This window comes from Pelodiscus sinensis, chromosome 6, assembly GCF_049634645.1.
Source record: "Pelodiscus sinensis isolate JC-2024 chromosome 6, ASM4963464v1, whole genome shotgun sequence".
Taxonomy (NCBI): Eukaryota; Metazoa; Chordata; order Testudines; family Trionychidae; genus Pelodiscus; species Pelodiscus sinensis.
Window position 1 is genome coordinate 94,101,241 of NC_134716.1, and position 23,591 is coordinate 94,124,831.

The 23,591-nt window shown below is 42.5% G+C and overlaps 1 protein-coding gene across 6 annotated transcripts in view; it reads left to right on the forward strand.

Annotated features, from left to right (window-relative positions):
* The window catches only part of PDE4D (phosphodiesterase 4D), a 1,060,501-nt gene that overhangs the window by 516,132 nt on the left and 520,778 nt on the right, over positions 1-23,591 (forward strand). The window lies entirely within an intron of this gene.

Sequence of the window (23,591 nt, forward strand, 5' to 3'; positions counted from 1 at the left end):
GGAGCCCCAGCTGGGGCCTAATTAGCTGTTATATGTCCATTTTCCACAGCCACATCCCTCTCCCAGGGCTGGATTTAACCCTTGGTAGGACCAGTGTGGGGAAGATGCACAGTTACCAATAAATAAATAAATATATAAGCACACAGTCTATACTCTCCACTATATTAGACTGGGCAACAGCTAGATTGAGCAGTCTTCCTCACCCCACTGGTTATTGCAGTTCATAGTACACATTTCATCCTTGAAACATGAACCAGTCTCCTCTGATGGAGTATTCAGTCTTCTGAAGGTATGTCTACACATCAAAGTTATTTTGGGATACCAGATGTATCCCAAATAGCTACCCTGTGTCTTCACAAGACTCCAATTTTTTTGAAATATTTTTCGAAATAATGGGCACACTATTTTGGCATACCGGTAACCCTCATGCCATGATGGTTAAGGGATGTTTCAAATAGCACTTTATTTTGAAATTTGGTGCTCTGTGGACAGCACCAAATTTTGAAATAGCTTAGTTCAAAATAAACTTAAAATAAGTACGCAATTTGCGCTAAGCAATTTGCATATCTTATTTTGAGTTTAGAGTGCAGTGCAGACATACCCTGAGTGTCCTTGGTGCTTGCTCGATAGGTGTGTAGGAGACAGATAAAGTTTGGGTGCGGGATAGGATTCCATGCTGGTGCAGGGGGTTGAAATGTAGGGTTCCAGCAGTATTTACTCCCAGGAAGTGGCCAGCATGTCCCCACGGCCCATAGGTTTATGTGCAGCAAGAAAGGCTCAACACATTATCCTCAGAGTTGCAGGACCCACCCCCACAGCTCCTATTGGTTATGGTTCCTAGCCAATGGAAGCCACAGAGTGTAAACTGTTCTTCTTGAATTTAGTTTATAAGTATGCCTCTGTTCTCTCTCTTTATGGCTTCCTCGTCCACGAAAAACTTATGTCAGTTAGCATTATCTTCCCTCTTTGCTGGTCTCCTGCTGCAGTGTTAGCTTCTTCCCATGTCACTGTGGTAGCTTTCAGTTCTTCTTGTATTGTGTATTTCTATGTTATCCTTGGAGTACCTCATCACCTTTTGCCCTAGAATTCCAGTCCAACATCTGTCTTACGTTATTCAGGTATTTCTCCCATATTTGTCCTAGACATCTCCCTTTTTCTTCTGTAATTTCCTGATGAATAAGTTTGTTTCATCATATTTCAGAGGTGTTTTCCCCTGGCCATCTGATAATGAGGATTTGTCTAAGGCAGCTGTTTATAAAAACTTGGAGTTTAGATAGTAAGGTTTTAACAAGTCTCTTTCAATGCCGTATAGTAAGATGAACTTTACAATAATATTAAATATTGAAAGTTTAGTTTGGCAGGAAAGATTTGTTTTTTTCCAGATCAGCTTTAGCATTACACAGGCATATCTGTCTTCCATTCTTTTGGCTTTAATGTTTTTCTGTTCCACCTGTTTTATTTACAGTGTTGCCAAGATGTGTGAAATACTGGGCCTCTTCTATGTCAGTCGCAGAAAGGATTATTGGTATTTTTTGTGCTAAATTCACATCATGCCTTTTCTCTCTTTAACCAGGACTAGATTACTCTTTTGAGGGCTTTGCCCATGGAGCATGGCCCTACCTAGGTGTGAGAGGACCGAAGAGCGAGCCGTGGGGCAAAGGCTGAGTGTGATGAGGACTAGGGACAGATCACAGGCAGAGCAAGGGTGTGGGGTTGTAGCCCAAACACTGGGGCCCGTTCTGAGTGTTGGCCCAGTGCCATTGTAAACCTGATACTGTTTTTAACTGATTGACTGACCTTTCCACTTACACTCCTGTGGTCCTTGTTTGACATCCAGGTCTCCTTCATCAGTGGCTGATAATAATTTGAAGATATTTCTTTATTTAATTGTTTTTCTGTCTTCATTTTAACTTGCTCTTAGACCTAGTTATTTAGTATTTGTCTCTCTCAGAACAGTGTAAGTGATGAACAGTGTAAGTCATTTTGTGCTGCAGTTGTCTGTTTTGTCTATAAAGTCTCATTTCTATCCTATCACTCTTTTTCAGATTCTTTATTAATTAGGGGAAATTTCTTACTGGAGTAACTATGTCTGTAATTTTGTTCTTGCTTGATTTAATTTGTTTAATTTTGTGTCTTTCTTCTATTTTCTGCTTGTATCCTCAAATAACTGTACTTATGTTTATTCCTGAATTCTTGTTTTCTCATGGTTTAGTTTAGTGATCTCTTAACAAAGGCATCTCTGTTGTTTAGATATCATCTTTGCTCTTATCAAGATGATGAAGTGGGGTCATGCAGGAATCCTTTCTGGGTCAGGTTCTGTTCAATATCTTCATAAATGATTTAGATAATGGCATAGAGATTACACTTATAAAATTTATGAACAATACCAGGATCAGAAGGATTAAAAGTGCTTTGAATGATAGGATTAAAATTCAAAATGATCTGGACAAAGTAGAGAAATGGCCTAAAGTAAATAGGATGAAATTCAACAATGATAATTCCAAAGAACTCCATTTAGGAAGGACTAATCCTGGGAAGTGGCAAGGGAACACCGTGCTTCTAACCCCTCTCCCGAGCGTCACCCCCCCACCCCCACACACACACCCCTACTCTGCCCTCATTTCCTCTCCACCCTAAGCCACCTTTATCTCTAGCCCCAGCTCTTCCTTAATTGCTAGTTCCACTATCAGTTCCTCCTTTGCTTCAGCTTCACAGTTGAGGAAGCCTTGGCTATGCAGTAATAAAGTTGCGGGGGGTTGCAACTGAAAAAGTTTCTGCACCACTTTTCATATAGGTATGTGTTGCAGTGAAAAGTAGGCTGCATCTGCACTGTGGTGTGTAGCTACATGTGGCAGCAAAAGGCTCTGATGTTGGGGAGGCTACAGGGAAAATTTGCAGCCTTAGTCTCCAACATTTGCTTCCCCTCTGCCAGCTATTTTCCCTCTGGTAGGAAAAGGGTCTGCCAGACCCTTGCATCAGTAAAAGTCTCTGACACTGTGGAGGCACTGAGCACTACATTGCTAAAATTAGCAAGGGCAACTCCATCTAGAGGAAGGGGGAGAGGGTGTAGTTGCCCTGTGGCTCAGTGTTCCAGGGGCAGCAGCATCAAGAGCCCCGGACCCATTAAATCATCACGGGAGCATCGCACGGTGTACTCTGGGTAATCCTTAGTGCTGTGGGGAGCATCGTGGCTCACTCCAAGTGGTGGTTCAGGCTGGCTGCACCAGCCCCATGCCTCCCTGGGAGCTCAGAGCTCCTCTCTCCCCCCCCTTTGCCCAGGGGTCTGGCAAGGCTGTCAGCAACCTGAGCAAGGATGAACTCAATGATGCAGTAGAATTCACCTTGGAAGAGAAAGTGGAATTTTAAGGCTGCAATGTATGCTCAGAAATCAGGTAGCATCATGTCTCAGTAAAATATGAGACTAGTGTAAACCTTCTTATCAAATCTCATTCATTGAACAAACGATAGCTTTACTTTAATATTTAAGATAAAAAATTTCCTTTGAAATGTATGTTTTTACAATGTGTAGGTACCTGTGGTCTTGTGGGGAATTGGACAGTAGCAAACCATATAAAATATACAGAGGTAGCACATACTGCCATTGTGGAAAAAGTGGGAAATGAGCAGAAGTAAATGACTGTTGAAAGCCATTTATTTCCAGTTCCATTATATTTTAGGGCTTTCACAAAATCTTTCCATTTCAGATGTCATTTTTGTCTTTGATTGTAACACTATTCTGTTTCTAGAATTGATAATTTTCAATTGCTCTGTGTTCACAATACAGAATATTATGATTTTATATGTAAATTCCCCTCTCATTTTCTCCGGCTCTGCCATAGACTGTCTGCACTCCTTGTGAGCTATGGTCCCGTGTACCTATTTGTACCCTATGCCATTATTATATTCTGTGACAGGGCTGGTTAGAGGGCTAAATTAGGATGAGGCAGGTCTAAAAAGCAGAAATGGCCCTGGTTAATTAGGAAAGGTTTACTTCAGGGCAGCCAGGAGCAGCTGTCTGGGGAGGTACCACCAATGGAGTAAGACCAGTGGAGGGAGGGAAGGGGCTACTATAAATCAATTAGGTCTAACTGATCTGTGGTGTTTTAGATGTTGCTTGTAATTATCAGAACTGGGAGCACTGGTTGTTGGGAGTCTGGAAGCACAGGAAACAGGAAGGAGGGGGAGAAGATTAGCCAGGTCTGAGTGAGAGCTACAGAGAGGTGCAGCAGCTTTGTAAACAGGTTTCACTTTTGGTAAATAAAGTTCTGTTGAAGTTTGCTAATACCTTGCTTGCATGATACAACGGAGTCTCACTTGAGGCTGCCATGGGGCCTGTTTAAAAAAAGCCTTCCCTGCTGAGGGAAGGGGGGAGAGTGGAAGGGGAAGTTGGAGTGAGAGCTTTACATATAAAGTGAGTCAGAAAAACTGAGAGAACTTCAGAGATAGCAAGGGGGGTGAGGAGTTCCAGCAAGGAGTGTTTGAACTCCCTTCCCTGGGAGCCTGAGAATTTAGCTGGTAGCTGGGGAGGACTGTTTACCCTGCCCAGGCTGACCGGGGGTGCCTGCTCCAACACTCTTTTTTAGCCGAGGGACAGAAGGCCAAACCCCAGCAAGGGCAAGTGGGACTCATGCCGCAGTACCGAGACCGTGGACTGAAAAAGAATCTGGGACTTACCTTGCCATAATTCTTTGTACTGAAATAATACAAAAATGTACTAGGTTCTTTCCAAAGACACAGAGGAAGACACAGTTCCTGCCCCCATATTAATCTTTGTATCTTCTTCCATACTACCATAGATGCCTGGGAGTTTTATTCAGAAAGTAAAACGATTTTAAAAAATCAGCATAATTTTGATTGCCCAGAATAATAGTAAAAGTATGGCTATTGTTGTTTAATACTTTATGATGTGGCAAAATGTGGAGGGCACAACACAGCTATAGAGGAAGACACAGTGTCTGTCCCAAAGGGCTTAGTTGAGTTAATAATTTGCATTTATATAGAATATTTCATTTGAGAATCTCAGAGTTCTTTATGATACAGTATTTTATCTTCTTTAATATGGAGGAAATGAAGCAAAGACTGACACTGCTATATTGACTGAGCATTCACGATGTGGTTCTAGTCATTTACATGAGCATCAAATGTCACCAAAAATATAACTGTTAGACTGGGACTTGGAAAGTTTCCACTTTTATCTTAAAACACAATCTAATTCACCTCAAACTATTTAACTCTTCCACAGTCAGTATGGTGCAATGGAAAAGCATGCACACCTGAGTGAATGGTGTCCAGCATCATCATTATTAAAAAGAACCCCCAAGTGTATGAGTAACTGCTGCAATGTTCTGATACCATTGTAGATCAGATACTGAGGTAACGGTAGCTTGTTTCGTCCATAAAAATGGATGCAGGATACAACTGTAATATTCAAATCATTGCCAGGTAATACAGAGGTAAAAACCAAACTCTGCTCTTTAGAACGGAGGAAAAGATAGTGGGGGGGAAAAACTGCAGATTGAAATTGCATAGTGTCACACAGGTAGCTGAAATATTTAGAATCCTTTAGTCCACATAATGTACTTCCAATCCTATTTCATATTAATGAAAATGTACGGTGATAGTCAAGAGAATAACCGGCTCTTTGAAATACTTCAAGTAATTGTTCTAAGAAGTTTGTGACTGATTCATGGAACAGATTAATGCACTTCTTGTGTTCTTGGAGTTCCCAAAGTGTCAGGGGAAAGGATCCCTATGTGACAAAAGCAGTACCTGTAAGGCAAATTTGGAAGCAACTGACTTTGGAGGAGTATACTTGGATGAGAAAGCTGTCTCTGCAGATTGTCATTTTAAAACTGTGGCTTTGTTTTTGTAAACATTTGCTCTGGAAAAATTCTAATACAATCAGCTATTACAGACATGTTTTGTCTCACTCCAGTATTTCAGGCCAATATGTAGATTTATTTGGGGAACAGTGTATTTAGAAATTGATTGTTTTCTGTTTAAAAAGAAAACCACAAAAAACAAAAAAACAAGCACACCTTCTTTATAAATCAGATGACATAAGCAGTACCCTCTGCCATTTCCTATTTATGTGATGTTAACATCCTGGCAGCCTGACACTATGCCAAGAAAAAACAAAGTCATATATAACAGTTCATTATTATATTATTCTTTCTATGTCATAACTGACACAGCAAATTTAAACAAAATTTAAGTCTATATTTCATTCTCTTTTGAATAGAAAAACTTTAAATAAAGGAATTGTGTGGAAATAACGTTCTTCACATTTGTTTATATTTCTCTTGTGAGTTTATTTTTCATATCAAACCTGTTGCAATTCCAGCTAAGCTGAAACAACAGATCAAAAGCTCAGGAAATGAAAATATAAATATTTAAATAATTACTTGCATTCAGGAAGAGAGGCTGTAATTTCTTGGAAGCAGATGTGAAGCTATGTGCTGCATACTAAATTATAGTATTGATTTTTGCATGATATTTTTAGCAGTATATGACACGTGATGAGAGAGGCCAAATCAGGAGAACTGTTGGAAGAAGAAGAAAAATGTACAGGAGACCCAGGAGTGGATGGAGTAAAATAGACCGCTTTATTGCTCATACACATTCACCTTGGACCCCCAACACACCATTCTGAGTGGCAAAGATTTGGCAGCAGTTATACTACTTTATCCATTTTAGTATGTAAATTCTCACGTCTGTTACTACTTTCCATAAACACTTGTATAGTAAGGTTTATATACATTGAATGAATACAATGAATATTAATAAGCAGGTTATACCATTATACCTGCCCCTGTTTGTTTACTGGTTTTTAGTTGAATCAGCATTATCTAAAGTCTTAATCATCAGTTTAAGACATTAGGGGAAAGGGAAAGAAACTATGACCTTGATAAGTTTTACAGGGTGTGGGAACAAGAAAAAGATACAGTGAGGCACCGTTAACAATGGATGCATTCACCGAATTGCAGCTTAGGCTATGTCTAGACTGCAAGCTTCTTTTGGAAGAAGCTTTTCCAGAAGAGATCTTCCAGCTCAAACTAGGTAGTTCGGACTAGGCTTCCTATTCCGAACTACCGGTACACCTCGTTCCTCGAGTTTAGTCTGAACTACCTAGTTCGAGCCCCGTGTAGCCGCGCTGCACGGGATTCGAACCAGCGGGGTTTTAAAAATGGCGGCTCCCCACTTATGCAAATGAAGCCCAGGAAATTCAAATCCCGGGCTTCATTTGCAAGTGTGGTATGCCTACATTACCCTCCTAGTTCGAACTAGGAGGGTAGTGTAGACATACCCTGAGCTACTTCCTACTCCCCCAGGCACTCTAGTGAAAATTTTGCAGTTTGTAGGGGAAAGGTTCTTAAAAAAAAGTATTAATTGCACCTTTAGTCTGTAATAAGGTTGTCAACTTTCTAATTGCACATAACTATGCCCTCTCTTCTCCAAGGCCCTTCCCTCTGCTCACTCCATGCCCCTTCACTCTGTGGCTTGCGCTCCACTGCCCTTACTTGCTCACTCATTTTCACAGGGCTGGGGCTAGGACCGGTGATTGAGGTGTGAGAGGGCAGGAGGGCTCTGGATAGGGGTGTAGGCTCCAGGCTGGGGCCAGAAATAAGGGTTTCAGGGTTCAGGAAGGAGCTGTGGGCTGGGGCAGGGTGTTGGAGTGAAGGGGAGGATGAGAGCTCTGTCTGGGAATATGTGCTCTGGGCTAGGGTTAGGGATGAGGGCTTTGGGGTGCAGAAAGGGACTCTGGTCTGGGGCTCGGGGTTTGCAGTGTGGGTGGGGCTCCAGGCTGAAGCATGGGGTTGGGGTGTGGGAGAGTGTGAGGGTGAGGGCTCTGACTCGGGTTCAGGCTCTAGGGTGGGGCCATACTAAGGACAAGAGGTTCAGATTACAGAAGGGGACTCAGGGCTGGGGCAAGGGAGTGGGGCATAGGAAGGTTGCAGAGTGTGGGCTCTGGGTGGCACCCTGGAAACAGTGACTTGTATTTCGGCTCCTACGTGCTGTGGCCAGGTAGCTCTGTGCCATACCTCTGCCCATAAGCACTACCTCTGCAGAACCCATTGGCTGAAATTCCTGGTCAGTTGGACTCTGGAGCTGGTGCTCGAAGCAGGAGCATCATATAGAGCTATCCCTGGTTACTCCTCTACCTAGGAGTCAAGGGACATATCACTTTTTCCAAGGAGCCTCACAGAGCCAAATGGACTTTTAATAGCTCTGTCAGAATGTTGACTGGAGCTGCCAGGTAATCTCATTAAAAAAAAAAAAAAAAACCCAGACACCTGGTAACCCTAGTCCTTTTTTCCAGAGGTCCTTCCAGAGTCCTTTCATAGGTGTTCTTAGTACCATTCCTTCTCTGTGCCTCCTCAACCCTCTTCTGAGTTGTCTGGCTTTCCATTAAACCCCACATCCATCTGGAGAATGCTGTGCAGGTCCAGCTGGCTACAGCCAGAGGGGTTCTTCCCTCCACACACCCTTTATTCTTTTGTGGGGATTTTTTCATCTGGGGGTTTTTACACACACTTCCCCCACAAGTAGTGTAAGAATATCCTGTGTGGTTCTTGTTCTTCCCTGACCCATGGAATAAAATAATATGTTTTTATGTACTTCTCTGTTTGGAAAAATACTTGAAAACTAAAAGTAAGCAAGGAAAGGTAAAATCACATTATGCTTCGGATGATCTTCTTTGAGTTGAGCCAGTGAAGGGGCAGGGTGGTGTGTCACTAAGAGGAAAGGGTTCCGTCCAAAATAATTTCTTATAGCATCTTCACCTCACTTCATGGACAGGGCCTTTTTCTCTATGAAATATGTTTCATAAAGGTTCAGGCTCCTGCTGGTGTATAGGATGGAGTTTTCTTCTCTGCCAATGTTCTATGAAAGTACTGCCCCAAGACACACTGTCTGCAACATGAATTGTTTTGAGAAGTTTGGGTGTAAGAGCTCTTCTCTGCCAATGTTCACTTCTTTTCTGCAAGCAAAACCTTCCCTTCTGTTTCCTCAGCACAGCCCAATGGACATGTATTACAACCACATGGGCAATACACAGTGGCACACATCAACAATATTGTGATTTTTAGTTATGACTGGATGATCAACTTAGACAATTCATTGCACTACTACAGTCCCTCAAACAAGCTGACTAATGGCTGAAACTGGGCAGCTAGGAGGTGACTTCTCATATATGGGGGGGAGGGTGTGCAATAGTGAAGACACTGAAAGAACAGCTGAGTCAGGAAACACCCTGACTAAAAATCACAATATTGTTGTGTGCTGCTGTGTATTGCCCATGTGGTTGTAATACATGTCCATTGGGCTGTGTTGAGGAAACTGAAGGGAAGGTTTTGCTTGCAGAAGAGAAGTGAAGGGTGATTCCTGTGTGGAAGCTTGCAACATCATATTGCTGCCATTAACACGGCTAAAATTTCGTCATGGGTATTTTAGGTCATGCACAGTGAATAAAAATTCATGGCCTATGAACCTGTCCATGACTTGTACCCTGGCTAAATCTTGGGTGCTGTGGAGAGGGCACTCTGGGGGCCCTGTGACCCAAGACTGTAGTTGTAGGGGAGAAGGAGAACAGTGTGTGCAGTCCAGGACTGCTGCTGGTGCTCCAGTGAGAAAGGGCAGTGTGGTCCAGCATCACTGCTGGTACCCTGAGCCGGGGAGGTGTGCAGTGGCCAGAGGCTGCTTGAACTGTCAGGGTGGCATTGGAGTCGGTTGTACTGACCACCGCAGAAGTCACAAGTCCTGGAAAGTCACAGAATCTATAATCTCTGTGACAGACTCTTAGCCTTAGCCAATGATCACATCCTGCTATTAAAGCCTGTGACTGTGGGCAATATGCAGTACATATTGGATGGTTTGCATGAATATGGTACACAAATTGAGGTGAGGCGAGGTGCATACATCTCTATTTTGACATCAATCCACCTTGTCACAGAATACATCAACAGAAAGGCTACTTTTCTACAAAAACTTAAACAACAAATAATCTAGTAGCACCTTTAAAGACTAACAAAACATGGTAGATGGTAACAAAACATGGTAGATGGTATCATGAGCTTTCATGGGCAGGTGCAGTAGGACAATTGAATGTGCCTTTGGTGCCTTGAAAGGCACTGCTGCTTAGAAGGCACTGTCTACTTATGAGATTAGAATTAAGTGGAAAAAATATTCTCTTGGTTATAGCAGCCTGTTGTATGCTTCATAAAAATCTGTAATACAAACAGAGAGAATTTTCTGTTGGGATGGAGCATGGAGGTAGATTGCCTGGCTGCTTATTTTGAGCAACCAGATACCAGGCTATAATAAGAGCTCAGCTGGCCAGAGCTCAGTAGTGAGCCACAGTAATGTGTGTTGCTATTGTGGTGTGTGCCTGACATTGCTTTTTTGCATCCCACTGTCAACATTGTAATGAGTGCTGTGAGTGTAGTATTATAACATTGCAAACACACACATTTCTTTTCTCTGTGAATGTCATCCCCCGTCACCATATATTGTGAACTAATAAAGATAAATTAAATTTCCATAAATAGACTTTTATTTCAAACATATGCAAACAGATATATTTGTAACCTAATGAAACTTTATGAATATAGGGGAAAGAACCTGTGAAGGGAAATTAATTTTCATTTATCTAACACATACACCAGCTGTGTCTCTCATGGATCAGTGTATGTGCAACTGTGATTGCCCGTATTCTCCCGTAGGTGGAGTGGTAAGGGCAGTGCCGTGACCCCAGATGCTACATGGAATTTGGGGGGATAGTAAGGTCACAGAATGCAGTTCTCTATGGGCTGAAGGGAGAGGTGAGCTCAGCTCTGAGTTTGAAAGTCAACAAGATTTTCCAGCATGTCTATTTGCCACTTCAGAAGTGCTGTCACTCACTGCATGTCTCTCTCCCTTTCCTATGTTTTTCTCCTGTCTATGCTATTCCTGTCCATGTTGTCCATGAGCACAATCCTCCAAGCCCTCTACTCTGATCCACAGCCCATCTTGAAGGATCTCTCTGAACATGTTGTCCTGCCTCCTCCTTCCTTTTCCTTATCTAGCTGAAACACTCTACTGCTGTAGAGAGAGAGACCATCAGAGCCATATTTCCAGCTGCAAAAATTTCAGTGCACAGAGGTTTTGCAGCTGATGTATTCTGGTGTATTCACTCCCCTTGATCTACACCAGTTACAGGCACTCCCAGCATGATAAGTATGGCCCAGTCTGGTGGGAGGAGCAGGCAAACTGTCACAATAGTTTTGAGTTCACGGCATGAGTATCTGTGGGTAAGGCAATTGCACTGAATACTGGTACTTAAACTCATCCACTGTTTTTAACTCTGTTCCTTCAATAGAAATTGAAGGGGGAAGAGCAGCAGATCCTGGAGTACCTCAGTCTTTCCTAGGCTGATAGTCAAACCAAAGAGGCAAGTGGCTTCAGCAAACTTGTTGATGATAAGCTGGAGATCAGATTCTTCGTGTGCCATAAGTGCGCAGTCGTCAGCAAAAAGGGCTTCAAGAATGAGCCTCTCTAGCGTCTTGGTTCTAGCATTCAAACGACGAAGGTCAAAAAGTAACCCATCAAGCCTGTACTTTATATAGACTCCATGGTCCAGGTACCTGACTGTGTGGCTGAGGACACGTAAAAAAGAGGTTGAATAGCACTGGGGCTAGCACATACACTTGCTTCACACCATTGGATATCTCAAATGGATCTGAAACCTAGCCATTTGAAAACACAAAGCCAGTCAAGTCATCATGAAACAAGGGTATGAGGTTGACCAATCTTCTCAGGCAGCCGAATTTTAACAGGATAATTCACAGGGCTTCTCTGTTGACAGTGTCAAACGCTTTGGTCAGGTCTATAAAGGTGGCATATAGATCCAAGTTCTGCTCTATGCACATTTCCTGGACCTGACGAACAGCAAAGATCATGTCAATGGTGCTGCAGCCTGGATGGAAACCACCCAGTGCCTCTGGTAGGTTCTCCTCTGAGATGCTGGTGATCAGACAGTTAAGGATGACTTGAGCCAGTATTTTCCCAGCAGTAGAAAAAAGGGAGATGCCCTGGTAATTTCCACAGTCAGCTTTATTGCCCTTGTTCTTAAAGAGCGAGACAATTGTGACATCCCTAAAATCTTTGGACATGTCGTCTTCTTCCCAGATGCTGGTCAAAATGCTGAGAGAGGCTTCGAGTGACTGGTCCTGCTGCCTTGAAAATTTCAGCAGGAATACCATCCATCCCAGGGGCTTTGCCAGAGCTAGTCTGGCTGATTGCCTTTTTTACCTCATCCATTGTAGGGGGCAGGTCAAGACCGTCTATCATGGGTTTCTGAGGGATCTGATCTAAGGCCACAGAGTTGATAATGGAGGGCCTATTGAGAAGGTTGCTGAAGTTCTTTCTCCACCAATCACTGATGCTGCTATTCTCCTTCAGGAGGGTCATGCCATCTGCAGATGGAAGTGGTACAGTACTTGGCTTTGAAGGTCCATATACAGCTTTGATAGCACTGAAGAACATCTTGGAGTTCTTGATATCAGCATAATGTTGGACTTCATCAGCTTTTCTCTCCCACCACTCATCTTGCATTTTGCAAAGTGCAGTCTGCGCCTGACTCTGAAGGTGCTTGAAATGGTCATGTTTGGAGATTGAGGACTGGTCATTTTGCCATACCAAAAATGCATTCTGTTTTTCCTCTAAGATCTTCATGATGGTCTCATCATTTTCATCAAACCAGTCTTGGTGAACTCTCATTTTTAGTCCTAGTGTCGACTTAGCTGACTCCATCACCAGGGTTTTAAACTGGTTCCATTTTTGTGTTGGGTATCCAGTCAAGGGTCCATGGGATGTCAGCATGTCATCAAGGCAGGCTGTAAATTGCTCACGATGACCAATATGCTGCAGCTTCCTGATGTTGAAGGAAGTTCTGACAGCCTTGGGCTTCTTGTGGTACAGTGGTGTGATGTGCAGCATAAGGACAGATCTGACGAGTCTATGATCAGTCCAGCACTCAGCTCCCTGCATGGCCCTAATGATCTTAACATCACGCATGTCCTTCCTGCGACTGATGACATAGTCAATCAGATGCCACTGTTTTGATCTCGGGTGCATCCATGTGGTCTTGTATTTATCGGCCTGCTTGAAGAGAGTGTTAGTAATTGTCAGGCTATTTTCTGCACACAAGCTCAGCAAGAGGAGGCCATTGGCATTTGTGTTACCAATGCTTCACCCAACAGGAGAAGCTTGTCATTAGGAGGAGTTGCTTTCACAAGATGATCAAGGTCCTTGGAGAAACTCTTTTGCTTCATCACTGCTGGTCAGAGTGGGGACGTAAGCGCTGATGACTGTGACATGACAAAAAGAGTTGAGGGGGAAGCAGAACTTGATCAGATGCTCACTGATGCAAGTTGATAGGTCAGGAAGCTGGTGCAGAAGTGATGTCTTAATGGCAAGTCCCACTCCGTGGATTCTGTCTTCGTTTCCTGGCCTGCCTTTCCAGAAGAAGGTGTAATCTCCTTTCACTTTGCAGATGGATCCTTCTCCTGCAAGTCTGGTCTCGCTCAAGGCGGCTTTGTCATTGTTATAGCATGCCAGTTCTCTTGCTATGAGGACCATTCTTCTCTCAGGCCTCATAGTATTCTCCCTGTCCAAGAGGGTGTGAATGTTTCATGCTCCAAATATCATCTTTCCTAGTCAATTTATTCCAGGGCTTAACCACCCTGACAGCTAAGACCATTTTTCCTAATGTTCAACGTAAACCTTCCTTGCTACATTTTAAGTCTATTGCTTCTCATCGTAACATCAGAGGTTAAGGAGAATAATTTTTTTCACTTCTCCTCATAGCAACCTTTTAGGTACAGGAAAACAGCTATCTTGTCCTGTCTCAGTCTTCTCTTTTCCAAACTAAACCAACACAGTTCTTTAAACCTTCTCTCATTGGTCAATTTCTCTAGACCTTTTATCATTTTTGTGGTTCTTCTCTGGACCTTCTCCAGTTTGTACACATCTTTTACTGAAATGTGGTGCCCAGAACTGGACACAGTATTCCAATTTGGGTCCTAGAGGTCATGATAGGTAAAAAATGGACCAGTGCAGTGATAAAGCTAAAGGGACTAAAGCAGGGATTGGGAACCTTTTTTGGGATTGGGGGCCACTGACCCACAGAAAAAATCAGTCAGGGGGTACACATAAGTGAGAAGCAAAAAAAACCCCAAAACAACAACCCGCACTGACATGGCCCCCAACTGAGAAGGAGAAATACATTCCCCTTGCACATCAGAATCTAAGGGGCCAGGCTAGTAGATTCTGTATGCTCCAGCTTTGCAGGGGTATGGCAGAGGGCTGGAGCACCAGTGCAGGTTCACCAATGCTGAGGGGAGCCCCGTGTCTTGGGGGCCAGATCCAGGGAAGCCAGGGACCACATCCAGCCCCTAGGCCTTAGGTTCTTCATCCCTGGGTTAAAGCAATCCCTGGAAGCACAAACAGGGATAAACAAGGAAGTGATGTTTTTGCATAAGGCAGCAGTGAGGCCACTTCTTAAAGGCTGACCATATCTGGTGTAATTTTAAAAAAAGATACTGAAAAAATTAAGGAAGGTTCAGAGAAGAGCTGCAATGATTATTTGTTTGCTGGAAATCACTCCTACGAAGAAAGATTGGTAAAATATAGAAACTTCAGGAATTCAAAGAGAAGGTTAAGGAGTGGATTGGTCAGAGTCTGTTAATATCTATATAGGGGTAATATAGCTGACACTAGAGAGTTCTTTAACTGGAAAAAGCCAAATAAGATCCAATCACTGGTATTCAAAAGTTAGCAAAGTTTAAACTAGAAATAAGATGCAAGTGTGAGTCTAGCTGACCACTGAAACAAATATGCCAAAGATTTGAGCTAGATGCAGGAATTGCTATATTAGATTCTATGGCCTGTGTTATGCTGGAATTCAGACAAGAGGATCGCAGTAGTCCCTTTTAGCCTTCAAATTTTCAAATACTTCATGCCATTTCACCTATTTGGCATCTTCTGCAATTTGCAGAGAAAGCATAAACCCTATTTTCAGCCTACCTTTCTCCTTCCCCTCCTCCTCCCTTGAAAAGATGTCACATAGATTTTCTAGCCTATCATACCAGGCAATGGGCTTACAGAAAGGCAAGCCATCTGACCTTCCAGTTAAATTTTGATCATTAATATATTTTTTTCTTGGAAAATCCAAAGTGGATGGCATACCTACATCCCACTTATATTTACTTGTCCTGCTAAATGTGTCAGGAGCCATAATATATCTGCATTGTGAAGATGAAGTATGCTTTGTTCAATTGTTCAGTACTTATGTGGCCTTCTCTTGAGCAGCAAGAGGTTATACCTCATTCTTGGACAGTGCAAGGATTTCTGCCTTTGCTCTAGTTAAAATGTTTCATCATTTAACTTACATCACAGTTTCTATTCAAACGACATCTGTCAACATTTATCAACTGTTGTTGTTCCTTAGCTTCTAAAATAAAATATCTAAACACTTTTTCCCCTGAGAGTTCATGTTTAAAAATATTAAAACCTTAAATCAAGTCCAAAGAAAAGTTTTCTGTTATTAAAACTAGGGTTTTCTGATCGCTCTGCAGCCTCTGTCATTTTTGTATTTTCAAGTCATGGTTGTCATCTCCTTATTCTTTTGGAGAAGGAGATTCAAAATTATTCAGCAGGACCACCTACCATGATCTTAAACCAGAAGTCCCCAAACTGTGGGGGGCATGGAGCCCCACATAGCTCTACTCCTGTCCTGAGCACCAGCTGCCAGCCCCCCAGGCCTGAGTCTCTGTTTCTCGTCCCTCATCTGGGGCACTGACTGCTGACCTTAGTTTTGTTCCCAGCACCACCCTGTCCCAGCTGTGGCCCCAGCCTCAGACCCTTTATCCAGTCCACTTCCTCACCTTCTTGAGCTGCAGTTAAGCTCTGGCCCCAACTGCTGGGAAGAGGGGGTGTTAGCATGGGCAAGGGATGGCATGAGGAAAAAGGTTCGGGGACCACTGTCTTAAACACTAACTTTGAAGATAAAAATTAAATGCTGTTCAGTAAAATGCTGTCAAGACAGTCTTAAAAGTGAAACTATTTTGTATGGTATGCGACTCATAAGTTCTAATGATCTGAATAAAATTTAATGTGAAGGCTCTTAAGCAGTATGAGCATGAGCTGCAATCCAGCACCACCATCAGTCCAAAAAGTAAAATGCAGGCTAATTTTTGTCAGTGGCACCTTTCATGCTTTTCCAGTCAAATACCTGAAATGGTTGATCACTTAAAAATCTTTATTTAGTCAGATAATTTAGTGTTTTAAAAGTTTCTTAGTAAAATGTTAATGAATTATCATAGCTTTAAAATTATTAGCTCATTTCTTCAAATTTAACCAAGTATCTAATTTATTTTTTCTGCTCCTATTTCCATTAGAAATTAGTATAATTTCAGAAGACACATCAGGAGATGTATTATGGTCTAAAAATTACACATACTAGTGGTTAATGGCATTTGGCCTTACCCTCAAACCTAAGTGCCACCAATGAATTCATTACTATTAATATTACAAACCCGGCTGTTTTTTAATTGCTTTAATTATATTTGAATTGGCTTTATATGTTCACAGCATTTTAAAAAGACTAATTAGTCTCTGTAACACCCCTCTGAGGTAGGACTGTATGATTAAGACTATAAATGCTTTGGGGCAGGGAGTTGTTTGTGTGGCTAATTTAGTACTAGCTCAGACTAATTGGCCATGTTACAGACTAACTTTAAAAATGAGTGGTCCTGTGGCACCTTGGAGACTAACTAAAATATATAGAATCATGAGCTTTTGTAGGCAAAACCCACTTCATCAGATGCATTGGAGTAGAAATTACAGAAACTTATATATATAAATATAACAGCAGAAGTACCACCTGTCAGTTGTGGGACTTGTTAACAAAGCTAATAAAGTGGGTTGGATGTGTCCCATACATAGCTTTTCATGTGGAAATACACCCTGATTGTATTTAAGGTGTATTTAAGGCACTAACCAATTATGAAGAGAGTCCACAGAACTAGAATTTATCTAAACATTTGACGCTATTACCCTGGTTCTAAACAAAAATATTAACTGGTTGGTGCATTACAAAGCCAATTTCTCCAGCCCTTAACATCTGCATTTCCACATCAAAAGCTAAATATGGGACACATCCAGTCCACTTACTTATCCTCATCTATATACGTATATCCCGTGTTATTGAGGCTAAGTCAAAAAGTATCCGCAAAGTGCTCATATCTTTTTTTTGTGATTGGCCCAACTGCTGAATTCTCATAAGCCCAGAACCTCCCTATATTGTAGTGACATATTTGGCCTTGACCATTCAGATGTCTTTCACCACTAGTGGGGTCAACATGGCCGCTCTGCTTACTATATGCACCAAAGAAGAGCAGCGTGCAGTGATTCGATTTTTGTGGGCTGAAGGTGTAAGAGGTGCAGAAATTCCTTGAAGATATCAACACAGTACAGTGACAGTGTTTTGCCACAGCGAAGCGAATACGAATGGATTGACATGTTCAAAAATGGCTGAACAAGTGTCACTGATGAAGAACAATCAGGGTGCCCATCCACATCGACTACTGAAAGGAGCATTGAATAAGTCTGCGCGCTGATTCTCGAAAACAGAAGGGTGACTATCAATGAAGTGACAAACCAACTGCAGATTAGTCATGGTTCTTCCTATGAAATCATCCGCCACAAACTTCGCTTCAGTAAAGTTTGTGCAAGGTGGGTTCCCAAACAACTCACAGAATAGCACAGGCCATTTGGATATCTGTAACCACCTTTTGAACTGGTATCATGAGGAAGGTGACCCTTTTTTGAATTGCATTGTCACTGATGATGAAACATGCATCTAGCACTCTGAGCTGGAGAGCAAACATCAGAGAGACCCCTCAAAGATGCTTTAAGTGGCTGTCATTTTGTCAGCGACCATTATTTGAAGGAGACGGTGCATACATGGCTTGCTGCCTGGACAAAAACATTTTTTTCTGAAGGCATACAAAACCTTGTGCAACGCTGGACCAAGTTTGTTGAAAAGCAGGGTAACTATGTTGAAAAATGATACACTTGTGAGTTCTGTATTGCTGTTGTTAATTTTAATAAATAAACATTGCTGATACTTTTTGACTTACCCTCGTGTGCGTGTGTGTGTGTGTGTGTGTGTACACACACACACACACACACACACACACACACACACACACACGAGAGTACCGGTATATTGGTTTCTGTTTAGGTTAGTTTCTAAGGTGCCACAGGACCATTCTTTTTTTTCTTTTTTTTCTTTTAATGTATCTTAGATGTGTGGGAAAGACTTTCTTACAAGGCTAATAATGATTGAAGTAAATAATTTCTTTATGCTCAGAATACTGTCCTGTTGAAAACACTAGTGTGAGGTTGACTGTCGAGTCTGATTGGCTAAGAAGTGGCCTAGGTAGAATGTATTAGAACAGATCAGCCAGTTGAGACATTACACAAGTATTATGCTTCAGTGTATTTGAATTCATGACTGCTCTCACTATATTAAAACTTCTTAATATTTTATCAATATGAGGTTGTACAACTGTTGTCAATTACAATTTTAAACAAACTGAATTGATTGAAGGAAAGTGTGCTAAGATTATATGTTAACTAATTCTAAATTCAAAGGTGGGTTTTGTTGTTTTTTGTTGTTTTTTTGTTTTGGTTTGTGTTTTTTGGGGGTGGAGAAGTGTTCATTGCTGAAGGTAAAAGTATGGGGGCCTGGCATAGAGGAGACAGCAGGGGTCATCCTTTCTTGCACGCACCATGTGGTTTTTGAGAGCTGTAGGGGCACAGCAGCCTGCTCTGCACCGCCCTCTCCCAGCCCTCTGCATGCACCTTCTCAGCAGCAGTGGGAAGCAAAGTGCCAAGCCCTAGGGCACTCCAGTTTCTGCTGCTTGCAGAGAACCAAGGCATAGCAGGCACAACAAGGTGAAGCAGGCTACAGGGCTCCTCCAGCTCTTGTTGTCTGCATGGTGAGTGTTTGTGGAGGGGAGGCGACCCCTGCTGCTGCCACTGTACCAGGCCTCCACAAATCCCCTGGCTGCATTGCTTGGGGGAGGAGGCAGGACAGGTAGGGCAACAAGGGCAGGACTTGGGGGAGGTAGATTAGGGGAGAAGGAGGGGCAAGGGAAGTGTGAGGTCTTCAGAAGGGAGGTTGCCCCGGGCACTGTGGAGGAGAAAAAGATGCATCAGTGTGGTGATGAGAGCAGCAGGCATGGCCGTTACACAGCCCTCTCATACAGGAGCCATGACTCCTGCATGCACAAGCCAGCCAGCAATGATTTTAGTGAACTCATGCAGAAATTGCCATCTTTTCTATGCAAAAAAGGATAGCTAGAGGCAGTGTTACTGAATGGAGTATCTAAGTTGCAATTCCTATGGCATCAAGCGGTGTGCCACAAGGATTGGTACTGCATCCAGTTTTGTTCAACATCTTTATTAATGACCTGAATTGAGGGGATGGATTGCACCCTCAGCAAGTTTGTGGATGACACTAAGATAGAGGGAAAGATACATACACTGGAGGGTAGGGATGTTATGATTGTAAGAAATACTCAGGATTATTTTTTAGGGGAAAAGACAATATACTGCTTTTATTAAGAATAAATTAGTAATGCAGCTAGCATATGTTTACATACTCACACACATACTGTTCTACTAATCATCCTTCTGGCAGCCAACCATATTGATCATAGATAGGGAGGAGCAATGCTTCAGAATTTTGGTAAGACAGAACCCCAAAATTATGGCAAAGCGGCCACTTTTTATAGTGGTTTTCCTTCATTGGGATCAGTAAGTTTCACAGTCATGCTGTAATTAATTGACATGTGCTTGTTTTTTAAGTTGGTTTTCTTATATAACAGTTATCTTGTCCCAATTGATAAATGCTCGCCTTATTTTTTAGAGTTGTCCATCTGCCCTTCAGCCACATCTCAATAGGGGAATATAGCAATCTCCTGGCATTTTTTCATCTGTCCTCAGAAAAGATGTCTGGTAAGGTACACTGAGGTACATTACACTGCATAAAGCTACATTTTACCTACATGGCTATAGGGATAGGGCCCAGAGTATCCTAGACAATTTGGAGAATTGGCCAGAAGAAATATAATGGTCAACAAGGAAAAATGTGGAATCCTGCACTGAGAATGGAGGAATCCCAAGTGACAGGCTACTACAGGCTGGGGACTGACTAGCTAAGCAGCAGTTCTATAGAAAAGGACTCAAGTATTACAGTGGATGAGAAGTTGGATATGAGTCAACAGTGTACCCTTGTAGCCAAGAAGACTAGAGGCATACTGGGGTGCATTAGTAGGAGCAGTGCCAGCAGATCAAGGGAAGTGGTTATTCCTCTTTATTTTGCACTGGTGAGGCCATTTCTGGAGTATCGCTTTCAATACTGGGGCCTCCGTTACAGAAAGGATTTGGATGCATTGGAGAGAGTCCAGCAGAGGGCAACAAAAATGATGTGGGGGCTGGAGCACATGACTTATGAGAGGCTGAGTGATTTGGGCTTATTTGGTCTACAGAAGAGAAAAGGGAGAGGAGGTTTGACAGCAGTTTTCATTTACCTGAAGGGGGTTCCAAAGACGATGGAGAGAAACTGTTCTTGGTGGTGATAGATGACAGAATGAGGAGTAGTTGTCTCAAGCTGAAGTGGGGGCAGTCTAGGTTGGATATTAGGTAAAACTATTTCTCTAGCAGGGTGGAGAAACACAGGAATGGGCTACCTAGGGAGGTGGTGGAATCTCCATCCCTAGAAGTTTTTAAGTCCTGGCTGTGATGATTTAGTTGGGATTGGTCCTGCTTTCAGCAGGAGGTTGGACTCGATGACCATCTAAGGTCTCTTCTAAACCTATTATTCTATGATCTGAGGGAAGTCAGCCTTAACCCTTAGGACAGGAAACATTTATTCATCAAATTAATCATCAGTGCCATCTCCATCATAAGGCATTGATGCTGAATTACATTGTCATATAGTTCCTTGTCCATGCTACAGTCACTCACAAGGCATGTTGCTCACTAAACATTTGTAGGATGATTAGCATCTGGTCTTTGCACATGAGCATTTGATAACCTAAAGCATTGATTTTGGACTGCCTGATATTTGATCATGCCATTTGTGTGTGAGTCCATTCCCCAATGTCCATCCATCTGATAAAGGAGGGTAGTTTGGGATGCATGCATTCATCCTATAGCTATTTCTTTGCTTGATAATTTGCCCTCATTTGTCAGTGGCAATTCTTCTCTGTTTGTTCCTTAGACAAAATGTACTGGTGTAGCTCTGCAAGTAGTGTAATGCTGGTCTTCAAATGGTAAATTTGGCATATGAAAGCTTTCAGTACCTTTATGATCTCATCAATGATCATCTCAGCTGTTCAGAAAACCTTCAGAGCAAGAAGAGAATCTTCAGATGCTGAATCCAGTGCTTTCCAGTAAGATAATTTGGTTGCTCCAGTCAACCTTCCAGCAAGTGTCACATCCTGAAAAGGGGGAGCACGGCAGCTTCTAATGGTCCAAGTGAAAACACCTCTGAGGGATAGACAGCTGTTCTTAACAGTAGGCACAAAATCAGAATCTTGTGGCAGTCTTGGGCGGCAGCTCACAGAGAGCATTAAAATAAAAGTAAAAATGTAAGGTGGTACTACACTCCATTCTGTGGCATTGGTGGTGTGCGAGAGAATTTCAGTGTCATGGGAACTATGAAGGAACTGTGCTGTACAGTATAAGGCAGCAGTTTTTTATTATATTCAATAACAAAATTCTTCAAGCAGTTCTTTACATACAGGAAGTCCCTGGGTTACGTACAAGATAGGGACTGTAGGTTTGTTCTTAAGTTGAATTTGTATGTAAGTCGGAACTGGTACATATTGTAGGGGAAACTCTAGCCAAACATTTCTCCAGAGCTCAGTTTTATTCTCCCACACCTTATTTCCCTCAGTCCTTGATTCTCAAGCTGAGGTGTCTGCTGAGAAAACCCGCTCCGCATCTCCCTGGTCTGCTGGGGGGAAGCAGCTAGTGCGGGGTTGCCTCACCCTGTTTGTAAGTAGGGATCCGATGTAAGTCGGATCCATGTAACCCGGGGACTGCCTGTACTTGAGTGTTTTACTATAAAGGTATATGATTAGCTTGTCCTTTATGTTGGTATGACGTGGAAGCTTCTTTACTATAACATTGCAGGTGTTCATGGAGACAGATTTTTTTTGTTGGACAAATGATATATCATGGAGTATTCTTCTGGTAATATTTTTAATTAATTATTCTGTATGCACTTCAAATACAAGGTGGATTTTGTCTTAGAGCCAGTATTTTAACTGTAATCTCATTATGAGGTATTCAGCCAAATTGCAGTAAGATGTTAACAGTTCCTGGTTTTTCAAGAGCTTGTATCTGACCCCTATTTGCTATTCTGAAGGATCCATGCTGGGATGAGGTACCCATCACATTGTCAGTAGGTGCTTGTTTAGGAATGCCATAGATATGCATTAGTTTGCCTTTCACTTGGCATGTATGCATTGTTCTGTCACATTCAAACATCAGTTGTGGTACCAAAGGAAAGAAAACTTATACTTGCACGAAGTCTCATGTAGGTGAATATCATGCTGAAATCTGGATACTACGAAGAGATGAGCATGTTTTCATGTTCTAGGGTTGCACAGAAGGGGACTGTCAACCTTTTTAACAGCCCAATTTCCTTTTTGTAATTCCTTCCCATATGTCAGTCAGACTTTTTCCTACAACTCTTGTTTCAGCAAGATGCCAAGAAATCATCAACGTCATTGAATTGCTTGATTTGCTCTGTGATATTGCAGCTCTCCACCACATGCAAGTGGTCACTGAAAACAAAGTACTCTGAATCGTATAGGACTTGCAAGACTAGTTCTATACTTTTGTGGGAAAGACTTCAAACCAGAGATGCCAGTGTGGGGAGGGGAAAGAGGGGGACGTAGATGGCCAATTTTAAGAGGGAAGGAGGCAGCAGCGGCTGGTGGCCCAGGCTAGACCCCCATGCAGCGTGATCCAGAAGTCACTGAGGACTGGCTGCGGGAGGCAAGTCCCTAGTCCTGCCCTTTCCACCCTATCACTTTCTTGGGGGCGGGGTGGGGGGGTGTTGGAATTGCACTCCCATATTGTCCAGGGCCTGGCAAAGCCTGTAACCAGTCTTGCTTCAAACACATCAGTATGCTTTTCAAAGGAGATATCCAGATTGCATTTTTAAAGAGCAATGAGTGTTTGGGTGTGTACTGCTATAGCAGATCGTGACTGTTTCCTTGCAAGAATTTGATTCACAGTACTGTCAGCATGAAAGCCCCTTTATCTCAAGAATGCCAATGCCATCAACAGAAGAGCTGATCCTATGCAGGAATATATGCAGTTTCCCAGAGTATACAATCCATTGTCCATGAAGATCACCGTGGTCTTTATTAGTTGTTGGACAGGACTGTAAAGGCCCATGTTTAGGGTCGCAGCACATATTGATTTAGTTCTGCAAACATCTTTGTTCATGAATTCCAGCTGCTTAA